Source organism: Pongo abelii, chromosome 1, assembly GCF_028885655.2.
Source record: "Pongo abelii isolate AG06213 chromosome 1, NHGRI_mPonAbe1-v2.0_pri, whole genome shotgun sequence".
NCBI classification, from domain to species: Eukaryota; Metazoa; Chordata; class Mammalia; order Primates; family Hominidae; genus Pongo; species Pongo abelii.
This window is the reverse complement of record NC_071985.2, coordinates 213,095,850-213,118,192: the sequence shown is the minus strand read 5'-3', so window position 1 is coordinate 213,118,192 and position 22,343 is coordinate 213,095,850. Positions and strand designations below refer to the sequence as shown.

General features: G+C 46.4%; 1 long non-coding RNA gene across 1 annotated transcript in view; it reads right to left on the bottom strand.

Annotated features, from left to right (window-relative positions):
* Positions 1-22,028, bottom strand: part of LOC129051969 (uncharacterized) — a 65,919-nt gene extending 43,891 nt beyond the window's left edge. Inside the window, exons 1-4 of the long non-coding RNA XR_010138543.1 lie at positions 21,743-22,028; positions 19,870-19,920; positions 15,379-15,604; positions 12,501-12,602 (exon numbers count right to left, since the gene is read on the bottom strand). This is a non-coding gene — a long non-coding RNA (uncharacterized LOC129051969). The remainder of the gene's footprint in view (positions 1-12,500; positions 12,603-15,378; positions 15,605-19,869; positions 19,921-21,742) is intronic.
* Between the last annotated feature and the right edge of the window lie 315 nt (positions 22,029-22,343).

Below are 22,343 nucleotides of genomic sequence, written 5' to 3'. Positions count from 1 at the left end.
ATTCTACAAAACACCTGGCCCAATACTCCTCAAAACTGTCGAGGTCATGAAAACCAAGGAAAGACTGAAAAACTGTCACAGACTAGGAGACACTAAGGAGACGTGAAGACTAAATGTGATGTGGGATCCTGGGTTGGATCTTGGAGCAGAAAACATTAGTGGAAAAACTGGAAAAATCCAAATAATGGAATTTAGTTAATGATGATGTACCAATGTTGGTTTCTTAGTCTGAACAAATGTACTGTGGTCACGTGCGATGTTAACAATAAGGGAAACTTGGAGGCAGGGCTGGGGATGGGAGGTTCGTGTGTATTAAACTCCCCCAAGGCCCAAAATGGTATCTTTATGTTATTCATTCAACAAATATGTAAATTCCACTCAATCTACAGGATCCCAAGGGGAGAAACAAGAACCAAGCAAGAAAGCAAGGACTGGAAAGGAGGAGGAGTTTTCTTTTTTTCTTTTTTTGAGATGGAGTCTCACTCCGTCACCCGGGCTGGAATGCAGTGGTGTGATCTCGGCTCACTGCAAGCTCCGCCTCCTGGGTTCAAGCCATTCTCCTGCCTCAGCCTCCCAAATAGCTGGAACTACAGGCGCCTGCCACCACACCCAGCTAATTTTTGTATTTTCGGTAGAGACAGGGTTTCACCATGTTTGTCAGACTGGACTCAAATTCCCAACCTCAAGTGGGAGGTTCGGCCTCCCAAAGTGCTGGGATTACAGGCGTGAGCCACCATGCCAAGCGAGGAGGAGTTTTCTAATAATGTTATCTATCCCTGAAAATGATGGCTTCTCCACTACAGGAAGGGCTCAAACAGGAGCCAGAAGAACACTTTGCCTTGGAAACCAGACTCTAGCATTCCAAAAAGGAGGCTGCAAAAGAGCCTCGGCATTCTAGTCTCCACCTTCTCATCTGAATCTCCAATAGGTCTCCAAGCCTGAGCCCAACCACCGCTGGCTTGCCTGCCCCTGACAAAAGCTGCAGCTGGCAGAAGTGAGCTGTTCAAATCTTTCACTGTTGACACAACCACGCATCACCACAGGTCATCACTGTCAGTCATTCAGCAAACCCTCACTCAATATGGCAGAGGGTCACAGAGTTTTCAGAACACAAGCCTTAGAGAGGCCACCTCTCAGCTGTGCCATCTCTAACTATGTGACCGTGACCGGGGCCCTTTACCTCTCTCAGCCTGTTTCTTCATTCAAAAACAGGGATAATAATAGAACCTACCTCAGAGTTGATGTAAGTGCTCATTAAAAGATAACTATTAATATTATCATTATACTTATGCAGCAGGCACTGTGCTGGATGCAAGCAGGGCACAAAGTTGAATAAATCTAACTCTAACTTCCTCTTGGAGGGAAGTCAGGTGTTGAACAATTAATTACAGTGCAGGAGATAAGTACTATCGGGGTATCTATCAGAGCACCCACTCCAGGCCTCCAGCCCCAAATCTCAAAGCTTCAAGGAAGGAATTGGGGGGCTCCTCCACCTTGACTTTAGCTGGAGCTGACAATCTGCCAAAGAGGACTGGTATCGGAAATCGATGTGCCTTGATTACAGAAAACTCTTTCTGACTTTCTAAAGACACACTAAAAAGACAGACTTCCCCTAAATCCTCAGAGCAGACCCCCGATCAGCCCTCCTCTTCCCCCGACAGCCCTGCCCCATCACCCCACCAGCCTTTGCCTTCTGCCGTATCTCTTTCCTGCAGGTACCCCAGGCGCTGCTCTTCACTTGATGCCTACTGCCCCGTGGTTGCACCAAGGAGGCCTCAGTTGCCCCAGTGATGACTGTCCCCGGCTTGGCCAGCAGGCAAGACACGATGTGTCAAGGCCAGGCTGTTTAGAGGCCAACACTGAGTGCAGATACGCTAACCCCTTAACGGCAGAGGACTAAGCTGGGGGACCAGGAACTCATTACCCAGCTGCCCAGGGCAACAGAAGGAAGTCAAACGGAAGCAGCCACTGCTGGGGGAGCACAGAGGGAGTGCGCCAGGGCCGGGGAGGCCTGGCTCAGAGTCACAGCCATTTTTGTTGCATGCCTACTCTGCACCGGGCACTGTGCAAATGGTCACACCCATTAACTCATTGTATCCTCATGGAAAGGGGGACTGTTTTTCTCTCCATTATTTAGATAAGCAAATTGAGACCCACAGCATGGAGGAGCTTCCGCAGGTCCTGCAGCTGGTGGGTGGCACAGCTTGATTCCCCACTCAAGCCCGCACACAAACCACTCCCCTGGACTGTATCATCTGCACCTCTAGGGCCTCCTGGGCTGCAGGCTTTGCATGGGCTCTTGGGACACTGAGCTGAACAAGACACAGTCCCTGTCCTGGGAAAGTTCACAGTTAAAGGTGGACAGAGAGCAGCGGCCATTTGCAAGAAACCTGATGGAAACTTGATTGATAGAAGTGTCCCTGATAGAAGGACACTCACGACTCTGACACAGCATGCAAGCAGCAACTGACTGTGCCCTGGTCCTGGGGAACTTCCCTGAGGTGGCATCCTGGAGCTGGACCTTGCAGGACTTTCTCAAGGGACTGCCCTTCCAGCAAGGGGAGCCTTAGGAGCAAGGGCCACCTGATGCCAGGTTCTGTTCTAACTTCTGACCCCAAGTCAGGGAACTTGGTCTTATTCCTTGGGCCTTGGAAAGGTCCTTCTTTTAGCATCCTGGGTAGTGGCCAGGGCTTTGGAGTCAGACAAGCTGAGGCCAAATCCCCCCTCTCCCACTTTCTAGCTGTGCAATCTTAATCCTCAAGGCAACAATAATAATGCATGGATGGAAACATGGATTAATTAATTAATTAAGGGGAGGGCTGGTAGACCCAGAGCTCCTGGCTGGAACCAGGTCAGTTCCAGAACCTGGACCAAGGTCAAGCAATCATTCATTCATGCCTGCAGGCAACACATATTTGTTGAGCACCTACTATGTGCATGCCAAGCACTGTTCTAGGTGCTGGGGATACCACAGAGAACAAAATATATGTCTAATGCCCATAGTTGCTATAGAGAAAAATGAAGTAGGATAAGGAAGGTGGGGGGCCCCAGAGTGAGGAAGGGTTTACTTTTAGATGGAAGGGTCAAGGATGCATCACAAGTGTCCTGAAGGAGATGAGGAAGTGAGCCCCACAGATATCTGGAGGACGAGAGTTCCATTTAAAGGGGAGAGAGGGGGATCTTGCCTGTGTGCAGTGAGGTGGCCAGGAGGCCAGTGTGTCTGGGAAGGTGTGTAGAGCCGGATCACACAGGCCTTGGCCTTCACTGGGATTTGGACTCTCATTCAGAGTAAAACGGGAGCCACAGGGGAGCTTTAGGAAGAGGAGTGACAGAGTATGACAGATAGAACACGCTGCTGTGCTAAATACAAAGAGAGAAAGAGGGAGGTCAGTGAGGAGGCTATTGCGACGTCCAGGTGAGAGACAATGGAGGCTTGGTCCTGAGTGGTCGCAGTGGAAGTGGTGAATTCTGAATAGATTTTGAAGGCAGAGCTCACTACATTTGCTGAGTGATTGAATGTGAGGTATAAAAGAAAGAGAAGAGTCAAGGATGGCACCAGAGTTTTGACCTGAGCAACTGGAAGCAGGAAGCTTCCAGATGGGGAAGTCAGTGAGAAGAGAGGACGTCCACATAAAGATGGCAGCTTGGACACGCACAGCCACTGCAATGCTAAAGTCATCCCTTGGGTGCTCCAATAACAGTGATGAGATTTCTTTAAATGTCTGAGGGAAAGAACCCACTGGATGGGAGAACAGGAGAGGGGACAATAACAACGAAATTTCAGGTGCTGGAAAATAAACGAATGATTGAGAAAAATGCATCAGAAAGAAAACTCCCCCAAAGGCTCGGGGTTTGGCAGCACCAGTTACCTCTGGAAGCTGAGGTGAAGGAGAAGTTACAACAAAGAGGAGCCTTTGAAAGGCTGTTTCAGAAGCTGTCATTGTCCCAGACTAGACACCTCTAGACTGGGGGACACCAGGCTCAGTGCACGCAGTGGCACTCTATTGATGACACAGAGTTTCCAGGAAAATGAGCAGTCTGGATGCCAAGACCCCAACCATGACAAACCACTCTGCTCTTGGGACACTGACAGCCAGACTTATGCCCTCCAGACAGACGATTGGAAGAGTCTCCTCTGGGGAGCATGATGGACCAGGGAGAAAATATTATACCTAGAGAAACCCTAGAGATATCAACATTGAAGTTTCTCCAATTAAACAGCCCAGTCACACCATCCTACAAGGAAGCCCACAGCCCACAAGACCCACTCATGTACTCAGAGCTTCTAATCAGCTCATACTTTCCTATTTTAAAATACATGCAAGATAACTGAGGTTTACTAGACATCAGAAGAAAGCCTCTAATCTGAAAGATAAAGAACAAAACACAGAGAAAACACCAACTTGAGGATAACAGAGAATAGTAAGGAGACGGGGGAGAAAACCTCCTTAATATCATCAGAGAGACAACAAAAGACATGCATGAAATTGAAATAGGATTCTAATAAAAAATAGGAAGAGAACAAAATAAAAGAGCTTTTAAAAATGAAAATACAATGGCAGAAATTAAAAAGGGAAAGTTGGAAGACAGGGTTGAGTTCTTCTAGAGTTACAGATGCAGAAAATGGAAGAGAAGTGTTTTTAAATTAGGATTTGTCCAGGAGTTTCATCTTCTAAAGAGAATTTTTAAAAAGTAGAGTGGAGGGAATCATCAATAAAATCATTCAAGAAAATTTCACAGACCCAACGAACAGCTTTCTAGATTTCAAGAACTCACACAGGGCCCAGCACAGTAAGTGAAAATAGACACATTATTGTCTATTTTCATTATTAAATGGACACACCAAGGCACATTATTGTGAACTGTCACTACCCTGGGAACTAAGAGAAGATTCTCTACTTCCACATTTAAAAGATTAGGAGTAGAGAACAGCTTCCTTCTGATAGCAATACTGAAAGCCAGAAGGTAATATAGTAAAGCCTTCAAATTCTGAAGGAAAATAATTTCCAGGCCAGAATTCTATACCTAGCCTAAAAACTAATCAAGGATAGGGATAGAAGAAAGACATTTTCAGATGTGCAAAGTCTCAAAAAATCAACATTCCATGTATCTTTTCTCAGGAAGTACTGGAGGATATGCTCCACCAAAACAAGGGAATAAAACAAGAAAGAGGAAGATATGAGATACTGGAAACTGAGCATCCAACACAAAAGAGAGATGGAGGAACCCTCCAGGTTGACAGTAAAGAGAGAGCCTAGGATGACATCTGTGTGCTAGGTGTAAAAAGCAACCAGTCCAGCCTTAAGCAGGTCACAAGGCTTTGGAAGATTTCATCAGGAGGATGAAATTGATAGAAAACCTGATGCATCTAATTGTCTTGAGAGAAAATGTACACTATTTGGTCAGGAGTTTGGCGTACTTAATTAGTTACAAGTACAAGCAAACAAATATATCTTTTTAAAAAGGCAACTAGTAACTCCAGGGGAAACAAAAACTTGCACAGAGAAAAAAAAAAGAAATCATAGCATTACTGGGAGGATAGGAGAATGGAGAGAGCAAGTTAAGGACTGGGAAGGAGAGCAAAGAGAGCTAAATCATCATCTTCCCCAGTGCAAAGTCAAACAGCTAGAGTTCCGCTTCTGTCATGGAAATGTGAGGCTCTCTGCAGATTTGTTCCCTTGTGAAACTGCTGGAAATTATTTTTAAAACACTATTTAAAGCCCCTGGAAATGGTCCTAAGAGCATACAGCAAATAAAGAAATGTTTATTCAGGAAAACCTATGAAAACTCCATAAGAACAGCAAGAGTCTGTGACATTTGAACCATGACCCACTCTCTCCCTCTCTCATCCCATCACAGCACTATAAAAACTCCACCGCGGATAGGTGCAGCCCATAACACGGGGCTCCTTCTCCCCTTAACTCCAAGTTGGAAGCCTACAGTATCTTTTCAGGAAGAACAGGACATACGCATTTTTCATTCTGTCCAAGCTTACTGTTGCAGATGCTAAGTTTTAGGTGAGTACAGCTGAGAGATAGGGGATCCCTTCTTCTTCCCAGCCCTCACCAGTAAGATGGCCACTCTAACTTGGGTGTGGCAAGCTGACAAATCCTAGGTCCCCAACTACTCTCATCCTGGCTCATTCATAAAGCAGAGGTTCCACACCAGGAGAGGCAAGCTGAGAAGACCAGAGGTGACAGCCAGCCCCCACTCCAGCAAGCACCCAACTCCTAAAGTAAGGGTCTTACTGAGAGAAAAGCATGCCACTGTCTCCATCCCTAGCTCCAGATATTTCACCCATGGGGAGAGACAGACCATGAAACAGAGAGTTCTGAAGCTTGTCTCAAAAGAACTGACTTCATTTGCAACAGCATGTGGGGAAGTTAAAGTCTAAGGGCACTCTCAAAAACAATAGAGGTTGTGGTGAAAACAATTCAGAGGAGACTGGTAGATCCATCCACTTGAGATATAAGCTAGACCACTGACTAGGCTGCCAGAAAGAACTAGAGAATGAGAGAGCTAACAAGAGCCCTCCTGGGGTCAGAGCAGATCTCAAACAATGACCTCAAAAACTACACCTGCAAAGGAGGTCAGAATTGCTACAATATATTATTTTAAGTGTCCAATTTCCAATGAATAAATTATGAGGCATGCATAGAAGCAAGAAAGTTTGACACACATGAAAAAAAATCAGGCAACAGAAGATGCCTGTGAGAATGACCACATGTCAGATGTAACAGAGAAAGAATTCAAAGTAGTCATTATAAATATTTTCAAAGAGCTGAAGAAAACCATGAATAAAGAAGTAAAGGAAGGTATGGTAACAATGCCTCATCAAATAGAGAATACAAATAAAGAGATGAAAATTATTTTTCTGAAATGGAAATTCTGGAGCTGAAAAGTACAATAACTGTAATGAAAAATTCACTGAAAGGGCTCGACAGTAGATTTGAACTGGCAAAAATAAAAATTAGCAAACTTGAAGGTAGATGACAGAGATTATGCAATCTAAAGAACAGAAACAGAAGAAAAGAATGAAAAAAATGGGCAGAGTCTCAGAGAAGTGTGGAATACCATTAAGTGCATCAACATATGCATAATGGGAGTGCCAGAAAGAGAAGAGACAAAGAAAAGCACGGGGAAAAGTTCAAAGAAAGAATGTCAAAAAAACTTTGTGATTTGGTTTTTTAAAACTTTAATGTACAGATTTATAAAACTCAAAAAAAACTCCAAGTAGAATTAATGCAAAGTAGTAAAAATGCTGAAAACCAAAAAGAAGAAAAAAATCTCAAAAGCAGCAAGAGAAAAAACAAAAAAAAAAGAATCATCACTTGCAAGGGAGCCATATAAGATTAACAGCTAACTTCTTATTAGAAACAATGGAGGCCAGAGGCAGTGGGATAACATATGCAAAGTACTTAAAGATAACTCCCAACCAAGAATACTATATCCTTAAAAACTATCTCACCAAAAGGAAGGAGAAATAAAGACATTCCCAGTATTAATCTCATACCAAATCCAGACAAACATATCACAAAAAACTATATATCTTATGAATATAGATGCAAAATCCTCAACAAAATGCTAGCAAACCAAATCTAGCAACGTATTCAAAGAATTATATACCATGACCAAGTGGGATTTATCCTGGGAATGCAAATTGGTTTAACACGTGAAAATAAATTGATGTAATATGCCATGTTGATAGATTTTTTAAATTACATTATTATCTCAATAAACACAGAAAAAGAATTTGACAGAATCCAACACTCTTTAGTGCTAAAAACACTCAACAAATTAGGAGTATTAGAGAACCTCCTCAACCTAATAATGGGCATCTATGAAAAACCCACAGCTAACATACTCAGTGGTGAAATACTGGATGCTTTAACCCACAGCTAACATACTCAGTGGTGAAATACTGGATGCTTTTCCTCTAAGATCAGGGACAAGACAAGACTATCCATGCTCACCACGAGCCAGGGAACTTAGGCAAGAAAAAGAAAGGAAGAAGTAAGATATAGTTATCAAAGAATAACATGATCATGTACATAGAAAATCCTAAGGGATCAGAATCCATTAAAAACTATTAAAACTAATGAACAAGTTCAGCAAGAGTAAACGAAAAAGATAATATACAAAAATCAATTGTATTTCTTTACATTTGCAGTAAACAATTTGAAAATGAAATTAAGAAAACAGTTCCACTGGCATTAGCACCAAGAATAAAACATTTAGGAAAAGGTTAACTGAAGAAGTATGAAACTTATACTTTAAAAAGCGCAAAATGTTGTTGACAAAAATTAAATAAGACCTAAATAGACCAGGCACAGTGGTACACACCTGTAATCCCAGCACTTTGGGAGGCAAAGGCAGGTGGAACACTTGAGCCCAGGAGTACAAGACCAGCCTGGGAAACATGGTGAAACCCCATCTTTACGTAAAAAATACAAAAATGTAGCCAACATAGTGGTGCATGCCTGTAGTCTCTGTTACTCTGGAAGCTGAGGTAGGAGAATCACTTGAACCTGGGAAGTCAAGGCTTCAGTGAGCTGTGATTGCACCACTGCACTCCAGCCTGGACAACAAAGTGAGACCCTGTCTCAAAAAAAAAGGACCTAAATAAATCAAAAGATGTCCTATGTTCATGGATTATCAAACTTATATTGTTGATATAAGCATACTCCCCACACTGACCTATAGATTCAATGTAATGCCTATCAATGCAATCCCAATGGCATTTTTTGTAGAAATGAAAATTCCAATCCCAAAATTTATATATAATTGCAAGGAACACCAAATAGTCAAAACAATCTTGAAAAAGAAAAACAAAATTTGAGGAATCACATTTCCCAATTTTAAAACTTAATACAAAGCTATAAAAGTCAAAACAGTGTAGTACTGGCATAAGGACAGACACATAGGTCAATGGAATAGAATTAAGGGTCCAGAAATAAAGCCATACAGCTATGGTCAATTGATTTCTGACAAGGATGCCAAGACCATTCAATGGAGAAAGAATAGTCTCATCAATAAATGATGCTGGGGAACTGGATAGCCTCATGCAAAAGAATGACATTTGACCCTTACCTTACACCATACACAAAAAGTTAACTCAAAATGGATCAAAGATCTAAATGTAAGAGCCAAAATTATAAAGCTCTTAGAAGAAAACAGAGGGATAAATCTTCATGACCTTGGATTTGGCCATGGGTTCTTGTATGTGACACCAAAAGCACAAGCAACAAAAGAAAAAAAATAGATAAATTGAACTTCATCAAAATTTAAAAGTTTTGTGCTTCCAAAGATACAATCGAGATAGTGAAAAGAAAACCCACAAAATGGGAGAAAATGTTTGCAAATCGTATGTCTGACAGGGGACTTGTATATAGAAGGAACTCTTACAAGTCATAATAAAAAGCCAAGTAATCCAAATTAAAAAGGGCAAAGGATCTGTATAGACATTTCTCCAAAGAAGATACACCTATGGCTAAAAATACATGAAAATATAATCAGCATCATTAGCCATCAAATCAAAACCACATTAGATATCATTTCACACTCGCTAGGATGGCTATAACCAAAAAGTCAGAATAACTTCACTGTTGGTAAGGATGTGGAGAAACTGGAACCCTCATATATTGCTGGTGGGAATGGAAAATGGTGCGACCATTGTAGAAAATGGCCTGGCAGTTCCTCAAAAGATTAAACATAAAGTTACACCATAACCCAGCATACCCAGAAATAAAAATATATGTCCACACAAAAACTTGCACACAAATGTTCATAGCAGCATCATTCACACTAACCAAAAGGTAGAAACAACCCAAACGTCCATCAACTGATGAATGGATAAACAAATGGTGGTACATCTAGACAATGGAATATTATTCAGCCATGAAAAGGAATAAAGAACTAATATGTACTATAACTTAGATAAACCTTGAGAAAACTATGCTAAGTGAAAGCAGCCAGTCACAAAAGACCATGTACTATATGATTCGTTTACATTCAATGTCCAGAATAGGCAAATCTATAGAGACAGAAAGTAGATTAGCAGGTGCCAAGGGATGGGGACAAAGGAAGGAGATAATAGCTAAAGGGCACAGGCTTTCTTTTTGAGGTGACGAAAATGCTCTAAAATTGATGTAGTGATGGTTAAATAACTCTGTGGATATACTAACACCCACTGAATTGTACCTGTTAAATGGGTGAATTGTATGATATGTGAATTATATCTCCATAAAGCTGATACAAAATAAGTCAATTAGCTAACAAAAAAAGAAAATTCAAGAAGTAGTGAAACAAGCACGTCATTTAGAAACATGAATATAAATGTCAAAATAATCGGCTAAAAGAAGTCAAAGTGGTTTCCTCTCTGGGGTGGGGAAAATGAGAGTGAGTTAATTTTATAATAAACCTCGTAGAACTGTGTTATTATTTAAACTGTGTGTGTATGATTTTTGATAAAAATTAAAACTTTCGGATTTATAAATAAAATCTTTAGTCTTAGGTTCTGAGCCACCCCATTGCAGAGCTTGGAGGCTGTAAGGAGGGTAGCTGGCCAGGTACCTTAAATTTGCTCTTGCAGAACTGAAAGCTTATACATTTGGCCAAGGGCCAGCCAGGTTCTGGCCCCAAAGAGAGGGAACAGGTGGGGCTATGGGGTTATTCCAAGGCTGCAGATCTTGCCTGATCCTACCCACTGCCTTGAAAATCTGGGCCTCTGTCTTAAAGAATTATTCAGAGTACACAGTGGTCTAGAGGAAACAGGCCCACTGCTGGGGAAACTGTCAACTGATCTAAAATCCACTGGCCTACAATGAACACCTACTGTGTACCAGGTGCCTCCACAGACATCCTCTTGTAATCATCTCAAGGACCCTGGGAGGCAGGTGGATTGATCCCCGTGCTACAGATGAGGAAACTGAGGCTCAGGGAGGTTTAGCAGCTTGCCTGGAGCCACAAAGCTAAAAAGATCCAGGTTAAGATCCCAAGTCTGGCCATCCCCCAGTCCAGCACTCTATTCACTACAGAGCTTTCCAGTGCAGAGAAGGAGGCAGGGAAGGGACTTGAGAAAGGGGAGCCCCTTCTCTGAGCAATAGAAACCATGTTTGAGCTCAGCTTATTCCAGGATGTGAGTCATAGTGAGAAGCCCAAGTTAATCACGAGACAATGAAGGCTCTAACTTGGAGAAATGACTCCACAGGCTCCACGGGAGCTGCAAGCAGTGGCTCAAAACAGGCAAGTCCAGCCCCACAGCGTCCACATCACTAGAGGATATCGTCTGTCACTGCTCCTCTGCGTTTGGGGCCACTCAGATGTAGAACCAGACTTCAAGACTACCCTTGGACCTCTGATGCCAGTTAGGGCCGCCCCACACCAAACTCCAGGTGAGAGTCAGCAGTGACTTTTTAATCTGGAAGGGACCTTAGCCACCATCTAGTCTACTATTCTTATCGCACAGATGGGAGATGAAAACCTCAAACAGAAAGGAGATGCTCAGGGTCACACAGCGAGCGAATTCGCCACCAAGCCAGCTCTCTAACCAAATCATTCTGCACGCCGCCTTCCCTGCCTCCTCCTCCCGTTAGTGCCAGTGCCCTCCTGCCACTCACTGCCACAGCCCCAACCTGGACACCCCCTGTTCTCTTCATAGTCACACATGTCGCGTCATTATTTCTCCTTATACACCCAAGCCCAGCACCAGGAAAACTACAAATTAGCACTAAAGAGTGACCGCTGGTGGCTCATGCCTGTAATCCCAGCACTTTGGGAGGTCGAGGCGGGTGGATCACTTGAAGTCAGTAGTTTGAGACCAGCCTGGCCAACATGGTGAAACCCCGTCTCTACTACAAATACAAAAAATTAGCCGGGCATGGTAGCACACCCCTGTAATCCCAGCTACTCAAGAGGTTGAGGCAGGAGAATCGCTTGAACCTGGAAGGCAGAGGTTGCAGTGAGCCGAGATCACACCACTGTACTCCACCCTGGGCGACAGAGTGAGACTCTGTCTCAAAAAAAAAAAAAAAAAATTAGCCAGGCGCAGTGGTGGGCACTTGTAATCTCAGCTACTCAGGGGGGCTGAGGCAGGAGAATCACTTGAACCCAGAAGGTGCAGGTTGCAGTGAGCCGAGGTCACACCACTGCACTCCAGCCTGGGCAACAGAGCAAGACTCCATCTCAAAAAAAAAAAAAAAAAAAAAAAGAGTGACTGCTGGGCCCTCACTTCCCCAGAATCTTTGTATTTTAAAAGAATCTTAGAATCCCTCTTCCTCTCCCTCTCCCACTCTCTTTCCACAACACACAGGTACCTCGACAACCCCTGGGAAAGGCAGTCATGGGTTCACATATATCATTAGGTTTGGATTCAGATAGGCAGACTTGGGGTCTATCTAATTCTAGGTCTGACATTTAGTAACCACATGATCTTGGGACAGTCACTCAACTTTTCTGAACCTCAGTTTTTTCATCTGTAAAGTGGGGACAAGAATACTCACCTTCCAGGCTGGGCCCAGTGGCTCACACCTATAATCCCAGCACTTTGGGAGGCTGAGTTGGGAATTTGAGATCAGCCTGGCCAACACAGCAAGACCCTGTCTCTATAAAAATAAAGAAAAATAAATATATATTTTAAAATACTCACCTTTCAAAGATGCAGCAAGGATGATGGGAAGTTGATGGCTGTGGAGTCCTTTACACAGTACCCAGAGCAGAGTGAGCCCCGGAAATGCTGAGGTAGACAGAGAGAAGGAGGGAGGAAGGGAGACCTACAGGCATTTCTTTTTTCTACAACAGTCGTAATTATTTCATGCACGAATCTTGTCTCTCCACTAGAGCTCCCTGATGCTGAAAACACAACTTCTGCTTCTGAACCCCTACCCCACCCAGCACAGGTTTTACATCATAGTGGGGACCCCAAAATCCTTTGTCTCCCTGCCTATTGTTACAGAAAGACCAGCTTGATAGGGAAACCCACAAACCTGGATTGTGGCACCGGCAAACCTCCTCTCTGGCAAGGAGTTCAGAGCGGTTTTTCACGGGGTCCCTGGGAGGTAGTCAGGACCAGCTCCCCTTCATTTCACAGATGGGCAGACTGAGGGCCACAGCCTAGGCAGCAGTGCCAAAGACCCAGAGTCCTGACCATCAGCCCTCCCCCACCACCAGTGCTGCGAGGCTAGCTCAGCCTCCGAGTCCACTTAGGTCCTCCTCCTGTCCACGTTCGAGCCCGGTGTTGTGATGGCACTGCTGGGATGCTCTCTTGATGCCTGCTTTATTTTTAGATGCTCTAAGACTGTTGGGGAAGAAGAAGAGACCCACTTTCCTGTTCAGAAACATTGTCATCACTTTGAAAACGCCTCCTCCGTCTGTCACAAAAAGGCAGCTGGGCCTTCCACTTTGCAGTGCCACAGCTCCAGAGCCATACAGGCTCCCATATCCTCCAGGCAGCCTGGCCCCTGCCCGAGTACTCCCCAGTTTATCTCACACTGTTCCTTCACTCTCAACCCTCCACCAAACCCCTGGGGCCTGGGATCCATCCTGTTCTCCCTCCCTCCACCCTGGATTTGCATCTGCCCTTCCTTCAGCCTGGAAGCCCTTCCCTCTTGCCTCTCTCGTGGGAAAGAAGGAACCTATTCACCCTTCAGCTGCAGCTTAAATATCAGACCAAGACGATCCCCTGGTCTGCACCCAGAACTTCTCTTTTGTAACACAGTCCACATATTTGCAACCACTTAAAAATTTACAGGCTAGGCAAAGTGGCTCACGTCTATAATCTCAGTACTTTGGGAGGCCAAGGTGGGAGGACTGCTTAAGCTCGGGAGTTCAAGACCAGTCTAGGCAACATAGTGAGACCCCATCTCTACCAAACACAGAGAATTAGCTGGACATGGTGGTGTAAGCCTGTCATCTCAGCTACTCGGGAGGCTGAGGTGGGAGGATCGCTTCAGCCTGGGAGGTCAAGGTTGCAGGGAGTCGTGATCACGCCACTGCACTCTAGCTTGGGCGACACAACAAGACCCCATCTCAAAAACAAGAATTTGCTACTAATTTCTAAATTATTTTTCTCTTTTATATAATAATTTCGTCCCTGTTAGGTTGAAAGATCCATGATGCTAAGCCCTGCTCCACCTTGATCCCTGCCATCCCCAGTGCCTAGCAGAGCCCCTAGCACATTGGAGGTGCCCAATAAACATTTGTTGACTGACTGATTCACTTCTAAGGCCAAGGAATGCTCCCCCTTGAGCGCTGCGATCAGTTCCTGTACGTGATTCCATCCAGTCCTCACAACAGCCTCTGAGCAGGGAGTGGTTACCCCACTTTCACAAAAGAGAAGACAAGCTTGGAGAGGTGAGGTGACCTGCTCCAGGTCACACTAGGTGTGAGGGTTGGGATGCAAATTCAGGTCCCACAGAAGCACTCTCCCCATCAAATCCCCTTCCCCTGAAGGCTGTTAGGAGGTCATTGTGCCATCCATCCTCAGTCCTTGGGGACAGCCCAGACCTGCCCCAAGCTCCAAACAGGCTAGAATCAGCCCCGCTCTGCAGACGACCCAGTTGCTGTGGGGCCTCCTCCTTCTGCCCACCCACCCCCGGCGAGGTGCCCATGGAGGGTCTTAGGTTGCCAAATCCCTCCCAGGGAGACAGTGGCGCCCCGGCGCCCTCTAGTGGTGGCAGGAAGAGTCTGTGGCGAGGGCAAGGAAGGGGAAAGGGAAGAGGTTGCGGGAGGGAGGAGGTGAGGAAGGGGAGAGAGGATAAGAGATGGGAAGAGAAAGGTGGAGCTGAGAAAGGGAGGGGGAGAGGAGCAAGAGGAGGCAAGTGGGGCACTTTGTCCTGGGCCCTGGAGTCCCTTCTTCTCTCTGGTGCTCCCCTCTGACAGCTGCCACCCTGGGTTTCCGCCCTCCAGCTGGCCTAGCCCTGGGGGCCTGAGAGGGACATCCCTGCTCCAGGGAATTGCTGATTGGGAAGGCCCATCTCCTGGCCAAAGCCCTCTCCCAGCTGAAAAGGGGCTGGGAAGAACTCCATCCGTCTCCTCTCCACCTCCTCTCACCCATCAGGGTCAGTAGGGGCTTCCAGATGCCCCCGCACAACCACAAGGACACACACCGCCCAGCTCTGCCCTAGCCTTTCCCTTCTCCCTCCCTGCCCAGCCACCCCAAAATCCCAGCAGCTGCTGTTGCCATAGAAACAGCACCCCCACCCCACCCCCACCCCTTTCACATAAATAAACTGCAACCTGGGGAACAGGGAGCCGCTGGAAGAGGCCGAATGTGCAGAGCCAGCTCATTTCCCGCTCCTCTCACTTCAGGATAATTAGTGCAAATTAAATTTCACACCCCTTCTCCCGAGCAGTTAGAGCTCCCTGGGAATGGATACTCACGATTCATGGGGGGAACATGCTCAGATGTCTCTTTGCAATGTGCAAATACAAGAGAACATTTCTCAGCTTCGAATTCTCAACAATTCCCCAAAGTTGGCACCAAGGCAGGCGTGCAGGGCCAGGAAGTAAGTATGCATGTCCGAGTGGGGTGGGGACAGGGCCCCCCGGAGACGGGAGACTTGAGTCCAACACTCAGCTCTGGCACCCTTCCCCCAGGTTTTCTCACCTGTAAAGCCATAAGGAGGGGCCAAGTCACCGCAGAAAAGAAACCTTCTGGTCACCAAGGCCTCCAGCTCGGAAGGGTCCCTTCTTGGTTTAAGACTCTGCTTTCTAATTTTTGAACAAGAAGCCCACATTTTCATTTTGCAATGGATCCTGCAAATTTTCCAACCGGTCCTCCTTGCACGCATTTATTTATGCATATTAAGTATCTGGGTGAGCAAACATGCACAACAGTCCTAGATGCAAATAATAATAATAGCACCCGCTGTGGGCCAGATGCTGCTCTGAGTGCTCTATATGCCTTCATCCTCACAGCAAGCCTGTAAATGGTTTAACACAGGGCTTCTCAAATGTTAAGGTGCCTGGGCCTGGGGATCACGCTGGAGTACAGGGTCTGAATCAGCAAATCTGGGGGAAGGCCTGTGAATCTGCATTTCTTTTTTTTTTTTTTTCTTTTTGAGACAGAGTCTCTCTCTGTCGGCCAGGCTAGAGTGCTGTGGTGCAATCTCGGCTCACTGCAACCTCTGTCTCCAGGGCTCAAGCAATTCTGCCTCAGCCTCCTGAGTAGCTGGGATTACAGGTATGTGCCACCACGCCCGGCTAAGTTTTGTATTTTTAGTAGAGATGGCGTTTCACCATGTTGCCAGGCTGGTCTCAAACTCCTGACCTCAGGTAATCTGCCCAGCTCGGCCTCCCAAAGTGCTAGGATTATCGGCGTGAGCCACTGCCCCAACTGACATTTCTAACAAGCTCCCAGGGGAGACTGATACTGCCGTTCCTGAGAACTCATTTGACAAGCAAGGGCAGCAAAAGCATGTCCTAGTAAAGGCCTTGATGCTCCCATCCCCTTCTCTGGAAATGCCTAGGAGATACTTCTTCCTCCAGGTGAGGGCTAGGAACACACGGCCAATTAATGGCTGGCAAGGGCTGACTTCTTCCTCTTATGGTGGGCCACCTCTGCGAAGCTATTTATGATTCAGAGCTCCCCGTGGGATCAGGCTGAGACTAGACACCAGCTGACCCCACATCTCAGCTTTGAGCTTTTCCTCCAGTTCTACCCTGTTTCCCACACTGGCTTGCAGTTTCTTCCACAATAAATTGCTTGAGTAAGAATGCTTGTCTCGGGCCCTGCTTCTCAGCAACCCAATGTAAGGCAGGGAGATACTACCATTTTCCTTATTTTAATGATGAAGAAACTGACCAAGAGGTTAGCTTGACTAGAACATATAAGTGATAGAGGCAAAAGTTGAACAGGCAGACTCATTCCACTACCTCTATATGCTTGGATATACAATGCAAATCCGTTTTTGGACTCGCATACATACACTCACATCAATGCACCTGTTTACGTGCATGTCTACACACACAGCATATTTTTGTGTGCAAAACGACACTCACATGCACACAAGTAGATATCAGTTCACTCAAACACCTACTTCCACACACGCAGACACCCCTGACATCTACATCCCCAAAGATGCAAATGTACATATTTATTCATTCATTCAATTCATAAATGAATTGTCACATACGTGATTGGACATCTTTTCACCAATTCTCAGTGCAGACTTCGCCCCCTCTGGAGCTTTCCCTGCCTCTCTGAGTGATATGGTTTGCATCTATGTCCCCACCCAAATCTCATGTTCGATTATAATTCCCAGTGTTGGAGGTAGAGCCTGGTGGGAGGTGACTGATCATGGGGGTGGGTCCTCCATGAATGGTGTAGCACCATCCCTTTGGTGCTGTTCTGGTGATAGAGTTCTCACGAGATCTGGTCGTTTAAATGTGTGTGGCACAGTCGGCCGGGCACAGTGGCTTATGCCTGTAATCCCAGCACTTTGGGAGGCCGAGGCGGGCAGATCTCCTGAGGTCAGGAGTTCGAGACCAGCCTGACCAACATGGAGAAACCCCGTCTGTACTAAAAATACAAAAATTAGCTGGGTGTGGTGGCGCATGCCTGTCATCCCAGCTACTCAGGAGGCTGAGACAGGAGAATCACCTGAACCTGGGAGGCAGAGGTTGCAGTGAGCCGAGATCGCACCATTGCACTCTAGCCTGGGTAACAAGAGTGAAACTCCATCAGAAAGAAAGAAAGAAAGAGAGAGAGAGAGAGAGAGAAAAGAAAAGAAGGAAGGAAGGAAGGAAGGGACAGAGTGGGAGGGAGGAAGGAAGGAAGGAAGGAGTGTGCGGCACCTCCCCTCTCTCTCTCTTCCTCCTGCTCCAACCATAAGAAATGCCTGCTCCACCTTCGCCTTCCACCATGATTGTAAGTTTCCTGAGGCCTCCCCAGAGGCAGAAGCTGCTGTGCTTCCTGTACAGCCTGCAGAACCTCTTTTCTTTATAAATTAGCCAGTCTCGAGCATTTCTTTATAGCAGTGTAAAAATGGACCAATACACTAAGATTAGGTACAGAGTCCCTCAGGCCCCGTCCTCACCCCTTTTTCCAGTCTGTCTCCTCTGCCAGTCTGAGAGCTCCTCTGGAGCAGGGTACTTGGTCTGATTTGTCATTGTAACCACAGGGTCTGGCCTGGCCCATAGTAAGTGCGCTATACACATTTGTCGAGCTGAATTTAATCCAGCTCTGCCATTTACTAGCCATGTGACTTTGGAAGAGTCTCTTCCTTCTCTGCATCTCAGCTTCCTCATTTCCTCAACTCCCAGGGAGGTGGTGCTGTAGGGTAGCAGGTGACTCAGTCCAGTCTGGTTTTTTTTTTTTTTTTTTGAGGTGGAGTCTCGCTCTGATTCCCAGGCTGGAGTGCAGTGGCATGATCTCAGCTCACGGCAAGCTCCGCCTCCTGGGTTCACGCCATTCTCCCACCTCAGCCTCCCGAGTAGCTGGGACTACAGGCGCCCGCCGCCACGCCCGGATAATTTTTTGTATTTTTAGTAGAGACGGGGTTTCACCGTGTTAGCCAGGATGGTCTCGATCTCCTGACCTTGTGATCCGCCCACCTCGGCCTCCCAAAGTGCTGGGATTACAGGCGTGAGCCACCACGCCCGGCTGACCCAGTCCAGTCTTAAGGAAGGTACTAGAAAACATTTCTTAAAGGACAGGAAGGGGCATTGAGCTGAAATTTGAAGGCATATCAGAATTTAGCCAGGTGAAGAGGGAAAAGAAGAGTTCCAGGCAGATGGAATAGCATGTGATGTGCAAAGGCTCAGAGGTAAGAAGGAGCTGAAAGGAGAAACCCGCGTTCCTGGAGTGCGGTAGGGAGATTGCCCATAGAGAGGTGCTGAGGAGCCACAGTTTGCATTGTATCTTGAAGGCAATGGAGAGCCATTGAACATTTTAGTGAGGACACAGCTGATGTGGGTTTTTAAAAGAGCACCCAAGCCAGGTGCGGCAACTCATGCCTGTAATCCCAGCACTTTGGGAGGCCTAGGCGGGCGGATCACCTAAGGTCAGGAGTTTGAGACCAGCTTGGCCAAAATGGTGAAACCCCATCTCTACTAAAAGTACAAAAAATTAGCCGGGGGTCGTGGCACGCGCCTAGGTTGAGGCAGGAGAATTGCTTGAACCCAGGAAGCAGAGGTTGCAATGAGCTGAGATGGCGCCACTGCACTCCAGCCTAGGGGACAGAGAGAGATTCCATCAAAAAAAAAAAAGAAAAAAAGCACCCATGTTGCTATGTAGAGACTGGATCAAGGCTGAGGTTGGAGAGCAAGAATGGAAGTGCAGACACCATTTGAAACACTGTTGCCAGCAGCCAGGCATGGGCATGAGATGACAGTGACTGGGATCTGGGATTAGGATGGGGTCAGTTGAACCAGAGAGAAGCAGTTGGTTTCTACACAATCAGAAGGTAGCATCAAGAGGTCTAGTAACAGCTTGGATGTAGAAACTCAGAGAGAAGGAATAACTAGCTAGACACCCCAGACCTCAGACGGACCCCCATTTGACGGATCTTCCCTTGTATACTTCCCTGTCACACCCATCCCCATGGGAAGCCAGGGAGTCAGTCCGTCTCTCTGCCTCTGGTCTGCTCCCTTTGTCTTCCCTGACCACTGCCAACCCCATAAGTGTTCAGGGCCAACTCAGGGAGCTGTTTTGCAGCCTGTCTGGTCCTTTAAAGTCATGGAACTTTCATCCTTTCCAGCCTCATCTCCCACAGAGTTCCTGTAGGCAGGGCTCCACCGCAGATCCCAACTCAAAGACACCAGTGGGCGTTCTGCTTAGCCCACACTGGTCTAACTGGCCCCCAGGCACCACCTGCAGCAGCAAGAGCCCCAGAACTGGAAGTTCCTGCCTTCTCTGTGCCACTCACTCACTGTGTGACCTTGAGCAACTCTCTCTTCCCCTCTGGGCTCCAGTTTCTCCATCTGTAAAATGAGAGAATGGGATGCAATGATGCCTAAGGCTCTGGCCAATCAGAGCACCAAACCCCCTAGGTTGCAATAATTGGTACTAAGTTGGGCACGTGACCCAAGTTAAGCCAATGAGCACCCATCCTGGGGCTCTTGGTTGAAACTACTGTATAAAAGCATCTCACTTCCGGCAGGGGTTGCTAGCTGGCAGCATGTGAGCCTGGAGATGGTGGTAGGGGGCCTCGGAAGAAAGCGTGCTTGAGGACACAGCCAATACTTCTCCCTGAGGGTATGTCTCAAGCACCTGGATCCAGCCACACCTGAAATCAGTTACATGGAACAATAAATTCCGCTTTTTGCCTAAGTCAGTCTGAACTGCATTTCTGATGTTTATATCCAATGGGATCCTGACCTATATAAGTCTTTCTGTCCACATATATGTGCTATAAAGTTGAGGACCTCAACTTAAAATATTTAATGCTTTCTCCAGTGATGCCTTTGGGATGCCTTCTTTGCCCTCATCTGTTCCTCCCAGTCCCCCTATCCTTGAACCTAGCTGAGGTGTCACCTCCTCCAGGAAGCCTTCTCTGACCACCCTACCTTCCGAAGTAGGTTTCTCTGAACACTAATCCTTCAAAAATCCCATTTAACAAAAAGGATTCTATGGTCAAACAAGCTTGGGAAACGCGACATACTATATCTTCCTTTCGGAGGACTCATTGCACTGAGCCCATAAAGAATCCTGAGAAGTTCTAATGCAGAGAAACCAGTTCATTTTGTCCAGTGTTTCCCAAACTTATTTCCTCATGGAGCCCTCCCTTTTTCCATGGAATATCTATTAACCTGCAGGGTGAGATTCCAAGGTGTCACTTGGGCAAACACTATCCGTAACTTCCATAGATTCACTCTCAGTCCTCTTCAGGGGGGGTTTCAGAGCGATTAAATGCCTACTGTGTGTCAGGCCCACAGCAAGTGGCTAGGAATACATCTATAAATCAGACACAAACCCAGCTTGGGAGGAACCTGCAGGCTAAGGGACAGCCACACCTTACTGCTTGAGTCTGACCTGGGCCCACCAAGGCTGTATAACCTTGAGCAAGTCACTCTTCTCTAGTCTTCAATTCCTCCAACTGTAAAATGAGAGAATGCAATGCCACGATCCCTAAAGATCTGGCCAGCCGGAGCACCAAATCCCTTAGGCTGCTGTGATTGGTTCCAGAGTGGGTGCATGAACCAAGCTGAGCCAATGAGCGTCCATCCTGGGGCCCTGCAGGAAGTCAGTTGCCTCCTCAAATCATGTGCCAAATGTGGGTTTGAACGTATGGGTGCATATTTTGGAGGAAAAAGAATGTGTCGGCCAGGCACGTTGGCTCACACCTATAATCCCGGTACTTTGGGAGGCTGAGGTGGGTGGATCATTTGAGGTCAGGAGTTCAAGACCAGCTTGGCCAACATGGTGAAACCCTGTCTCTACTAAAAATAAGAAAATTAGCCAGGCGTTATGGTGGGTGCCTGTAGTCCCAGCTGTTCAGGAGGCTGAGGCAGGAGAATCACTTGAACCCAGGAGGCGGAGGCTCCAGTTAGCAGAGATCATGCCACTGTACTCCAGCCTGGGCAACAGAGTGAGATTCCATCTCAAAAAAAAAAAAAAAAAAAAAAAAAAAGAATATGCTTTCTCCAATGCCTCCATGACCCAAAGGAGGTTTATAAATGCTGGCAGTGATGAAAACTCAGTACCAAGAAAATGTTAGGGTGAGGAACTTAAGGTTTTGTATGAAAGGGTAGGGGGATTAAAACGGTGAGTGAATGAACATGTTCAACCTCCCTGAATACTTACCTTCACTGAGCTGAGATGGTTTTGATTTCCTGGCAGATAAGGACTCAGTCTCTGATGAATTGCAGTGACATCATTTAATAGCTGTGTGTCCTTAGGCAAATTACTCAACCTCTCTGCCCCTAAGCTTCCTCATCTTGAAAATGCCCCCCAGGTCTGACCTCAGAGAGGGAGGATGAAATGAAATCAGGTAGGTGAAGTTCTTAGTCCAGAGCTGGACAAAAAATAAACATTAAATAAAGGTTAGCTTGCACTATGATAGCACAGTGAAAACCAATCACAAAAAATGGTCCCTCAATGACGGGAACAGCAATGATCTTCTACAGAGTTTCCCTAAGTAATAATGGGGAGCCCCACCCTCCATTTCCATCACCCTCCCACCTCCTGCCCACCAAGACCTTTGCAGGCTCCTCAACCCTGCGGGGTCCCCAAGATGCCTGTCAGTTCTCCCTACCCTGGGACAGAGTCGAGGCTGATTTGGGCATCCAGGCTTCCGTTCTTCCGCTCACAGCCCTTCCGGGTTTGTGCCGTGGAACTGGGAGTTCATAATTCTTACAGTCTATCTTAAGCAGCCAATAGTCTTCACCTCCTGGTATCCACGGCC